This window comes from Gallus gallus, assembly GCF_016699485.2.
Source record: "Gallus gallus isolate bGalGal1 chromosome 16 unlocalized genomic scaffold, bGalGal1.mat.broiler.GRCg7b 16_unloc2, whole genome shotgun sequence".
NCBI classification, from domain to species: domain Eukaryota; kingdom Metazoa; phylum Chordata; class Aves; order Galliformes; family Phasianidae; genus Gallus; species Gallus gallus.
In genome coordinates this window covers 133,921-146,057 of record NW_024095939.1, presented here as the reverse complement: position 1 = coordinate 146,057, position 12,137 = coordinate 133,921, and the positions used below count along the sequence as shown (strand labels likewise).

Below are 12,137 nucleotides of genomic sequence, written 5' to 3'. Positions count from 1 at the left end.
AACCCAATTTCACCCCCAAAATAACCAATTTTACCCCAAAAGAACCCAATTTCCCCCCAAATAACCCCATTTTCACCCAAAAGAACCCCATTTCCCCCCAAATAACCCATTTCCCCCCCCAAAATAACCCATTTTCCCCCAATTAACTCCATTATTCCCCCCAAATAACCCAATTTGCCCCCCAAATAACCCAATTTCCCCCCAAAATAACCCCATTTCCCCCAAAATAACCCCATTTCCCCCCAAATAACCCCATTTGCCCCCCAAAATAACCAATTTTACCCCAAAAGAACCCCATTTCCCCCCAAATAACCCAATTTTCACCCAAAAGAACCCCATTTCCCCCCAAATAACCCATTTCCCCCCCAAAATAACCCATTTTCCCCCCAATTAACTCCATTATTCCCCCCAAATAACCCAATTTCCCCCCAAAATAACCCCATTTCCCCCCCAAAATAACCAATTTTACCCCAAAAGAACCCAATTTCCCCACAAATAACCCCATTTTCACCCAAAAGAACCCAATTTCCCCACAAATAACCCCATTTTCACCCAAAAGAACCCATTTTCCCCCAATTAACTCCATTATTCCCCCCAAAATAACCCATTATTTCCCCCCAAAATAACCCCATTTCCCCCAAAATAACCCCATTTCCCCCCAAATAACCCCATTTGCCCCCCAAATAACCCAATTTGCCCCCCAAAATAACCAATTTTACCCCAAAAGAACCCAATTTCCCCCCAAATAACCCCATTTTCACCCAAAAGAACCCCATTTCCCCACAAAGAACCCAATTTCCCCCCAAAATAACCCCATTTCCCCCCAAATAACCCCATTTGCCCCCCAAATAACCCCATTTGCCCCCCAAAATTACTAATTTTACCCCAAAAGAACCCCATTTCCCCCCAAATAACCCAATTTTATCCCAAAAGAACCCCATTTCCCCCCAAATAACCCATTTCCCCCCCCAAAATAACCCATTTTCCCCCAATTAACTCCATTGTTCCCCCCAAAATAACCCATTATTTCCCCCCAAAATAACCCCATTTCCCCCAAAATAACCCCATTTCCCCCCAAATAACCCAATTTCCCCCCAAAATAACCAATTTTACCCCCAAATAACCCAATTTCCCCCCAAATAACCCCATTTTCACCCAAAAGAACCCCATTTCCCCCCAAATAACCCATTTCCCCCCCCAAAATAACCCATTTTCCCCCAATTAACTCCATTATTCCCCACAAAATACCCCATTTTTCCCCCCAAATAACCCATTTCCCCCCCCCAAAATAACCCATTTTCCCCCAATTAACTCCATTATTCCCCCCAAAATAACCCATTTTCCCCCAAATAACCCAATTTGCCCCCCAAATAACCCCATTTCCCCCCAAATAACCCCATTTTCACCCAAAAGAACCCCATTTCCCCCCAAATAACCCATTTCCCCCCCAAAATAACCCATTTTCCCCCCAATTTACTCCATTATTCCCCCAAATAACCCAATTTCCCCCCAAAATAACCCATTTCCCCCCCCAAAATAACCAATTTTACCCCAAAAGAACCCCATTTCCCCCCAAATAACTCATTTTTCACCCAAAATAACCCCATTTCCCCCCAAATAACCCATTTCCCCCCCCAAAATAACCCATTTTCCCCCAATTAACTCCATTATTCCCCCCAAAATAACCCAATTTTCCCCCAAATAACCCAATTTTTCCCCAAAATAACCCCATTTCCCCCCAAAATATCCCATTTCCCCCCCAAATAACCCCATTTCCCCCAAATAACCCAATTTGCCCCCCAAATAACCCATTTCCCCCCCCAAAATAACCCATTTTCCCCCCAATTAACTCCATTATTCCCCCCAAATAACCCAATTTGCCCCCCAAATAACCCAATTTCCCCCCAAAATAACCCCATTTCCCCCAAAATAACCCCATTTCCCCCCAAATAACCCAATTTGCCCCCCAAATAACCCAATTTCCCCCCCAAAATAACCAATTTTATCCCAAAAGAACCCAATTTCCCCCCAAATAACCCCATTTTCACCCAAAAGAACCCCATTTCCCCCCAAATAACCCATTTCCCCCCCCAAAATAACCCATTTTCCCCCAATTAACTCCATTATTCCCCCCAAAATAACCCATTTTCACCCAAATAACCCAATTTGCCCCCCAAATAACCCCATTTCCCCCCAAATAACCCAATTTTCACCCAAAAGAACTCCATTTCCCCCCCAAATAACCCAATTTGCCCCCCAAATAACCCAATTTCCCCCCCAAAATAACCAATTTTACCCCAAAAGAACCCAATTTCCCCCCAAATAACCCAATTTTCACCCAAAAGAACCCCATTTCCCCCCAAATAACCCATTTCCCCCCCCCAAAATAACCCATTTTCCCCCAATTAACTCCATTATTCCCCCCAAAATAACCCAATTTGCCCCCCAAATAACCCAATTTCCCCCCCAAAATAACCAATTTTACCCCAAAAGAACCCAATTTCCCCACAAATAACCCCATTTTCACCCAAATAACTCATTTTTCACCCAAAATAACCCATTTTCCCCCCAGTTAACTCCATTATTCCCCCCAAAATAACCCATTATTCCCCCCAAATAACCAAATTTTACCCCAAAAAAACCCAATTACCCCCCAAAATAACCGCATTTCCCCCAAATAACCCAATTTGCCCCCCAAATAACCCAATTTCCCCCCCAAAATAACCAATTTTACCCCAAAAGAACCCCATTTCCCCCCAAATAACCCAATTTTCACCCAAAAGAACCCCATTTCCCCCCAAAAGAACCCCATTTCCCCCCAAATAACCCATTTCCCCTCCCCAAAATAACCCATTTTCCCCCAATTAACTCCATTATTCCCCCCAAATAACCCAATTTGCCCCCCAAATAACCCAATTTCCCCCCAAAATAACCCCATTTCCCCCCAAAATAACCCCATTTCCCCCCAAATAACCCAATTTCCCCCCCAAAAGAACCAATTTTACCCCAAAAGAACCCAATTTCCCCCCAAATAACCCAATTTTCACCCAAAAGAACCCCATTTCCCCCCAAATAACCCATTTCCCCCCCCAAAATAACCCATTTTCCCCCAATTAACTCCATTATTCCCCCCAAATAACCCAATTTCCCCCCAAATAACCCCATTTCCCCCCCAAATAACCCCATTTGCCCCCCAAAATAACCAATTTTACCCCAAAAGAACCCCATTTCCCCCAAATAACCCAATTTTCACCCAAAAGAACCCCATTTCCCCCCAAATAACCCAATTTCCCCCCCAAAATAACCCATTTTCCCCCCAATTAACTCCATTATTCCCCCCAAATAACCCAATTTGCCCCCCAAATAACCCAATTTCCCCCCAAAATAACCCCATTTCCCCCAAAATAACCCCATTTCCCCCCAAATAACCCCATTTCCCCCCCAAATAACCCCATTTGCCCCCCAAAATAACCAATTTTACCCCAAAAGAACCCCATTTCCCCCCAAATAACCCAATTTTCACCCAAAAGAACCCCATTTCCCCCCAAATAACCCATTCCCCCCCCCAAAATAACCCATTTTCCCCCAATTAACTCCATTATTCCCCCCAAATAACCCCATTTCCCCCCAAATAACCCCATTTCCCCCCAAAATAACCCCATTTCCCCCAAAATAACCCCATTTCCCTCCAAATAACCCAATTTGCCCCCCAAATAACCCAATTTCCCCCCCAAAATAACCAATTTTACCCCAAAAGAACCCAATTTCCCCCCAAATAACCCCATTTTCACCCAAAAGAACCCCATTTCCCCCCAAATAACCCATTTTCCCCCAATTAACTCCATTATTCCCCCCAAAATAACCAATTTTTCCCCCCAAATAACCCATTATCCCCCCAAATTTCCTCTTTCCCCCCCAAAATATCCCATTTCCCCCCCCAAATAACCCCATTTCCCCCCTAAATAACCCAATTTCCCCCCAAATAACCCATTTCCCCCCAATTAACTCAATTATTCCCCACCAAATAACCCATTATTCCCCCAAAAAAACCCATTATCCCCCCAAATTTCCTCTTTCCCCCCCAAATAACCCATATTTCCCCCCCAAATAACCCCATTTCCCCCCAAAATAACCCAATTTCCCCCAAATAACCCAATTTCCCCCCAAATAACCCAATATCCCCCATAAAAAAGAGCTCTAAAGGGGAAACCATTCATTTTTGGGGGGGGGCACAGAAGATTTGTGGGGATAATGGGGAAATCCGGGGGGGGAGGAATGGGATTTTGGGGGGGGGGGGGGGGGGGAGGGTCCAAAAACCTCCATTGAGAATGGGGGTAAAAAAAAAAAAGGTTAAAAAGAGCCATTTTTGGGGGGGTGAAAAGTCTTTATTGCCACCCCCACCCCACTGCAGCGCCACCATTGGGCCACCACTGCGGGGCCGCCATTTTGGGGCCGCCATTTTGTCCCCCATTCATCTCCATTGGCTCCATTTCGCCCCCCATTCATTCATTCCAATGCCATTTTGTCCCCCATTCATTCCAATGCCGCCATTTTGTCCCCCATTCATTTCCACTGACTCCATTTTGTCCCCCATTCATTCATTCCAATGCCATTTTGTCCCCCATTCATTTCCATTGACGCCATTTTCTCCTCCATTCATCTCCATTGACTCTGTTTTGCCCCCCGTTCATTTCAATGCCACCATTTTGTCCCCCATTCATCTCCATTGACTCCATTTTGTCCCCCATTCATTCATTCCAATGCCATTTTGTCCCCCATTCATTCCAATGCTGCCATTTTGTCCCCCATTCATTTCCACTGACTCCATTTTGTCCCCCATTCATTCATTCCAATGCCATTTTGTCCCCCATTCATTTCCATTGACGCCATTTTCTCCTCCATTCATCTCCATTGACTCTGTTTTGCCCCCCGTTCATTTCAATGCCACCATTTTGTCCCCCATTCATCTCCATTGACTCCATTTCATCCCCCATTCATTCATTCCAATGCCATTTTGTCCCCCATTCATTCCAATGCCACCATTTTGCCCCTCATTCATTTCCATTGACGCCATTTTCTCCTCCATTCATCTCCACTGATTCCATTTTGTCCTCCATTCATCTCCACTGCCACCATTTTGCCCCCCATTCATCTCCATTGACACCATTTTGTCCCCCATTCACTCCAATGTTACCACTTTGTAACCCATTCATGCTGCCATTTTGTCCCCCATTCATTCCAATGTCATCACTTTGCCCCCCATTCATTTCCATGGACTCCATTTTGCCCCCCATTCATTCCAATGCCGCCATTTTGTCCCCCATTCATTTCCATTGACTCCATTTTGCCCCCCATTCATTTCAATGCCACCGTTTAATCCCCATTCATCTCTACTGACTCCATTTCTTCCCCCATTCATCTCCACTGCCACCATTTTGCCCCCCATTCATCTCCATTGACTCCATTTTGTCCACCATTCATTCCAATGCCACCACTTTTATCACCCATCCATTCCAATACCTCCATTTTGTCCCCCATCCATTCATTCCAACGCCACCACTTTGTCCCCATTCATCTCCATTGACTCCATTTTGTCCCCCATTCATTCCAACGCCGCCATTTTGTCCCCCATTCATTTCCATTGACTCCATTTTGTCCCCCATTCATTCCAATGTCATCACTTTGCCCCCCATTCATTTCCATTGACTCCATTTCGTCCCCCATTCATTCCAATGCCGCCATTTTGTCCCCCATTCACTTCCATTGATGCCATTTTCTCCTCCATTCATCTCCATTGACTCTGTTTTGCCCCCCATTCATCTCCACTGATTCCATTTCGTCCCCCATTCATTTCCACTGCCACCATTTTGTCCCCCATTCATTTCAATGCCACCATTTTGCCCCCCATTCATCTCCATTGACTCCATTTTGTCCCCCATTCATCTCCACTGCCACCATTTTGCCCCCCATTCATCTCCATTGACTCCATTTTGTCCCCCATTCATTCCAACGCCACCATTTTGTCCCCCATTCATTTCCATTGACTCCATTTTGTCCCCCATTCGTTTCAATGCCACCATTTTGCCCCCCATTCATCTCCATTGACTCCATTTTGTCCCCCATTCATCCATTCCAATGCCATTTTGCCCCCCATTCATTCCAATGTCACCACTTTGTCCCCCATTCATTTCCATGCCACCGTTCTCTCCTCCATTCATCTCCATTGACTCCATTTTGTCCCCCATCCCTTCCACTGCCACCACTGTCCCCCCATTGACGCCCCCATCCTACCCACGTCTCACCACTCCGCCACCGTCCCGTTGTCCCCAACGCCTCCACCTGCAGAAGCCACACAGATTTCACCCCATTGCCCCCCCAAATCCCCCCATCGCCCCCCATAAATCCCATCGCCCCCCCAAAATCCCCCCATCGCCCCCCCAAATCCCCCCCTCGCCCCCCAAATCCCATCGCCCCCCCAAATTCCCCCATCGCCCCCCCAAATCCCCCCATCGCCCCCCATAAATCCCCCCATCGCCCCCCAAATCCCATCGCCCCCCCAAATTCCCCCATCGCCCCCCCAAATCCCCCCATCGCCCCCCATAAATCCCCCCATCGCCCCCCCAAATCCCCATCGCCCCCCCAAAATCCCCCCATCGCCCCCCAAAATCCCATCGCCCCCCCAAATCCCCATCGCCCCCCCAAAATCCCATCGCCCCCCCAAATCCCCATCGCCCCCCCGAAATCCCATCACCCCCCCAAAATCCCCCCATCACCCCCCAAATCCCCCCATCAGCCCCCAAATCCCTCCATCGCCCCCCCCAAATCCCCCCATCGCCCCCCCCAAATCCCCCCATCGGCCCCCAAATCCCCCCATCGCCCCCCCAAATCCCCCCATCGGCCCCCAAATCCCCCCATCGCCCCCCCGAAATCCCCCCATCGCCCCCCCAAATCCCCCCATCGCCCCCCCCAAATCCCCCCATCGCCCCCCCAAATCCCATCGTCCCCCCAAAATCCCCCCATCGCCCCCCCCCAAAATCCCCCCATCGCCCCCCCCCCAAATCCCCCCATCGCCCCCCCAAAATCCCCATCGCCCCCCCAAAATCCCCCCATTGCCCCCCCAAATCCCCCCATCGCCCCCCCAAATCCCCCCATCGCCCCCCAAAATCCCATCGCCCCCCCAAATCCCCATCGCCCCCCCAAAATCCCATCGCCCCCCCAAATCCCCATCGCCCCCCCGAAATCCCATCACCCCCCCAAAATCCCCCCATCACCCCCCAAATCCCCCCATCAGCCCCCAAATCCCTCCATCGCCCCCCCCAAATCCCCCCATCGCCCCCCCCAAATCCCCCCATCGGCCCCCAAATCCCCCCATCGCCCCCCCAAATCCCCCCATCGGCCCCCAAATCCCCCCATCGCCCCCCCGAAATCCCCCATCGCCCCCCCAAATCCCCTCATCGCCCCCCCCAAATCCCCCCATCGCCCCCCCAAATCCCATCGTCCCCCCAAAATCCCCCCATCGCCCCCCCAAAATCCCCTCATCGCCCCCCAAAATCCCATCGCCCCCCAAAATCCCCATCGCCCCCCCAAAATCCCCCCATCGCCCCCCCAAATCCCCATCGCCCCCCCAAAATCCCCCCATCGCCCCCCCAAATCCCCATCGCCCCCCCCAAATCCCCCCATCGCCCCCCCCAAATCCCCCCATCGGCCCCCAAATCCCCCCATCGCCCCCCCCAAATCCCCCCATCGGCCCCCAAATCCCCCCATCGCCCCCCCGAAATCCCCCCATCGCCCCCCCAAATCCCCTCATCGCCCCCCCCAAATCCCCCCATCGGCCCCCCAAATCCCATCGTCCCCCCAAAATCCCCCCATCGCCCCCCCCCAAAATCCCCCCATCGCCCCCCCCCCAAATCCCCCCATCGCCCCCCCAAAATCCCCATCGCCCCCCCAAAATCCCCCCATTGCCCCCCCAAATCCCCCCATCGCCCCCCCAAATCCCCCCATCGCCCCCCAAAACCCCCCCACCCCGAAACGGTGTCCCCGTGTCGGAGCAGCACCCGGAGGACATCGTCACACCTCTGTCCCCCCCCCCGGCGCCGTCCCCATCTCCCTCTCCCTCCGGTTCTTACGTGGGGGGGCACCGACGGCCGCCCACGCCTTTGTGGGAGGGGTCCCCCCCCATTATGTCCCCCCATACCTCACTGCCACCCCCCCCCCACTGTCTCCATGTTAACCCCCCATTCCCCCCCCCCCAGTGTCCCCATTATGCCCTCCCCCCCCACTGTCTCCATTTGAACCCCCCCAATGTCCCCCCTGGTGACCCCATTCCCCCCCCACTGTCTCCATTTAACCCCCCCAATATCCCCCGTTGACCCCAATCCCCCCATGTCCCCATTATCTCCCCCCATATCCCACTGCCACCCCCCCATTGTCTCCATTTTAACCCCCCCATTCCCCCCCCCAATGTCCCCATTATGCCCTCCCCCCCCACTGTCTCCATTTAACCCCCCCAATATCCCCCGTTGACCCCAATCCCCCCATGTCCCCATTATCTCCCCCCATACCCCACTGCCAACCCCCCCCATTGTCTCCATTTTAACCCCCCCATTCCCCCCCCCAATGTCCCCATTATGCCCCCCCCACTGTCTCCATTTAACCCCCCCAATATCCCCCGTTGACCCCATTCCCCCCCCCATGTCCCCATTATCTCCCCCCATACCCCACTGCCACTCATTCCGTCCCCCTACCCCCAATTTGTCCCCCATATCCCCTCATTCCGCCCCCATACCCCCAATTTGCCCCCATATCACCTCATTCTGCCCCCATACCCCCATTTTGCCCCCCATATCCCCTCATTCCGTCCCCCCTACCCCAATTTGCCCCCCATATCCCCTCATTCCGCCCCACCACCCCCCATTTTGCCCCCCATATCCCCTCATTCTGCCCCCATACCCCCATTTTGCCCCCCATATCCCCTCATTCCGTCCCCCAATCCCATTTTGCCCCCCAAATCCCCTCATTCCACCCCCCCACCCCCATATCCCCTCATTCTGCCTCTCCCACCCCCAATTTGCCCCCCATATCCCCTCATTCCGCCCCCCAACCCCATTTTGCCCCCCATATCCCCTCATTCCGCCCCCCCAACCCCATTTTGCCCCCCATATCCCCTCATTCCGCCCCCATACCCCCAATTTGCCCCCATATCCCCTCATTCTGCCCCCATACCCCCATTTTGCCCCCCATATCCCCTCATCCCGCCCTCCCACCCCCAATTTGCCCCCCATATCCCCTCATTCCACCCCCCAATCCCATTTTGCCCCCCATATCCCCTCATTCCACCCCCCCACCCCCATATCCCCTCATTCTGCCCCTCCCACCCCCATTTTGCCCCCCATATCCCCTCATTCCGTCCCCCCTACCCCAATTTGCCCCCCATATCCCCTCATTCCGCCCCCCTGCCCCCATTTTGCCCCCCATATACCCTCATTCCAACCCCTGCCCCCATTTTGCCCCCCCACCCCCATATCCCCTCATTCTGCCTCTCCCACCCCCATTTTGCCCCCCATATCCCCTCATTCCGCCCCCCCGCCCCCATTTTGCCCCCCATATCCCCTCATTCCACCCCCCCACCCCCAATGTGTCCCCCATATCCCCTCATTCCGTCCCCCCTACCCCATTTTGCCCCCCATATCCCCTCATTCCGCCCCCCTGCCCCCATTTTGCCCCCCATATACCCTCATTCCAACCCCTGCCCCCATTTTGCCCCCCCACCCCCATATCCCCTCATTCTGCCCCTCCCACCCCCATTTTGCCCCCCATATCCCCTCATTCCGTCCCCCCGCCCCCATTTTGCCCCCCATATCCCCTCATTCCGTCCCCCCTACCCCAATTTGCCCCCATATCCCCTCATTCTGCCCCCCTACCCCCATTTTGCCCCCCATATCCCCTCATTCCATCCCCCCTACCCCAATTTGCCCCCCATATCCCCTCATTCCGCCCCCCCGCCCCCATTTTGCCCCCCATATCCCCTCATTCTGCCCCCATACCCCCACTTTGCCCCCATATCCCCTCATTCTGCCTCTCCCACCCCCAATTTGCCCCCCATATCCCCTCATTCCACCCCCCAACCGCATTTTGCCCCCCATATCCCCTCATTCCGCCCCCCAACCCCATTTTGCCCCCCATATCCCCTCATTCCACCCCCCCCCACAACCCCATACAACCCCCCCCCCCCTTATACGTACCACAGCCATTCCTTCTCCTTCACCCCAACCCTTATAATGGGGGGGGGGGGGGGGGTCTATAGGATCCACAGGAGCTGCTCCTTCCCCTATAGGGTTTGTGGGGGCTGCTGTATACCGACGGCTCCAATTTTGGGGGGGGTGGGGGGGGAATAAGAGCCGCCGGCCGTAGGTTTGCCCCCTCCTCACTCTGGGGCCCGACCCCGGGGGGGAGGAACGCATGGGGCAGCGCTGCCTCGAGAGGGGCCGGGCCCTATAGCATACCCTATAGGATCTATTCCCACCCCCCCCCCATAGATCCCTCCAGGCATCCCCACCCAATACCCCCCAGACCCCTATATAACCCCCCCAGATAAACGTATTTCCCCCTATACCCCATAAATACCCCTCCAGATGCCCCCAAATAACCACACTTCCCCCTATACCCCATAAATACCCCTCCAGATGCCCCCAAATAACCACATTTCCCCCTATACCCCATAAATACCCCATAAATACCCCTCCAAATAACCGTATTTCCCCCTATATCCCATAAATACCCCTCCAGATGACCCCAAATAACCACATTTCCCCCTATACCCCATAAATACCCCTCCAGTTGCCCCCAAATAACCACATTTCCCCCTATACCCCATAAATACCCCTCCAGTTGCCCCCAAATAACCACACTTCCCCCTATACCCCATAAATACCCCTCCAGATGCCCCCAAATAACCACACTTCCCCCTATACCCCATAAATACCCCTCCAGATGCCCCCAAATAACCACATTTCCCCCTATACCCCATAAGTACCCCCCTCACCCCCTCCCAGACCCCCCTACAGATCCCCTCATATAACCCCATACCCCCCCCAGACACCCCCTCTGCCCCCCTACAGACCCTCCCAGGCCACCCCTATAACCCCCCCCCCCCCCCATCCCCTATAGATCCCCTATAGAGACCTCTTACAGATCCCCCACAGACCCTCCATACCAACTCCCCAACCCCTATATATCCCCTATAGATCCCCCATTGACCCCTCCAGACACAGATATACCCCAATCCCCCCCAACCCCTATAGATCCCCTATAGAGACCTCTTACAGATCCCCCACAGACCCTCCCTACCAACTCCCCAACCCCTATATATCCCCTATAGATCCCCCATAGACCCCTCCGGACACAGATATACCCCCAATCCCCCCCCCCATAGCCCCCATATATCCCCTATATACCCTCTCATCCCCTACAGATCCCCCATAGACCCCTCCGGACACAGAGAGACCCCCAATCACCCCCCCCAAACCCTATAGATCCCCCATAGACCCCTCCAGACACAGATATACCCCAATTCCCCCCCCCCCGACCCCTATATTTCCCCTATAGATCCCCCATAGACCCCTCCGGACACAGAGAGACCCCCAATCCCCCCCCAAGCCCTATATATCCCCTATAGATCCCCCATAGACCCCTCCAGACACAGATATACCCCCAATCCCCCCCCCATAACCCACATATATCCCCTATATACCCTCCCATCCCCTATAGATCCCCCATAGACCCCTCCGGACACAGATACACCCCCAATCCCCCCCCATAACCCCCATATATCCCCTATACTCCCTCCGATCCCCTATAGATCCCCCATAGACCCCCATAGACACAGATATACCCCAACCCCCCCCCCAACCCCTATATATCCCCTATAGATCCCCCATAGACCCCTCCAGACACAGATATACCCCCAATCCCCACCCATAACCCCCATATATCCCCTATACTCCCTCCGATCCCCTATAGATCCCCCATAGACCCCTCCCGACACAGATATACCCCAACCCCCCCCCCCCAACCCCTATATATCCCCTATAGATCCCCCATAGACCCCTCCAGACACACCGATATACCCCCAATCCCCC

General features: G+C 53.4%; 1 long non-coding RNA gene across 1 annotated transcript; it reads right to left on the bottom strand.

Moving 5' to 3' along the window:
* Positions 1-4,363: 4,363 nt before the first annotated feature.
* On the bottom strand, positions 4,364-11,011 carry LOC121108654. Its single transcript, XR_005843340.2, has 2 exons — positions 10,242-11,011; positions 4,364-6,339 (listed from the first exon to the last, which is right to left on the bottom strand). It is a non-coding gene; the product is annotated as an uncharacterized LOC121108654 (long non-coding RNA).
* Positions 11,012-12,137: the final 1,126 nt, after the last annotated feature.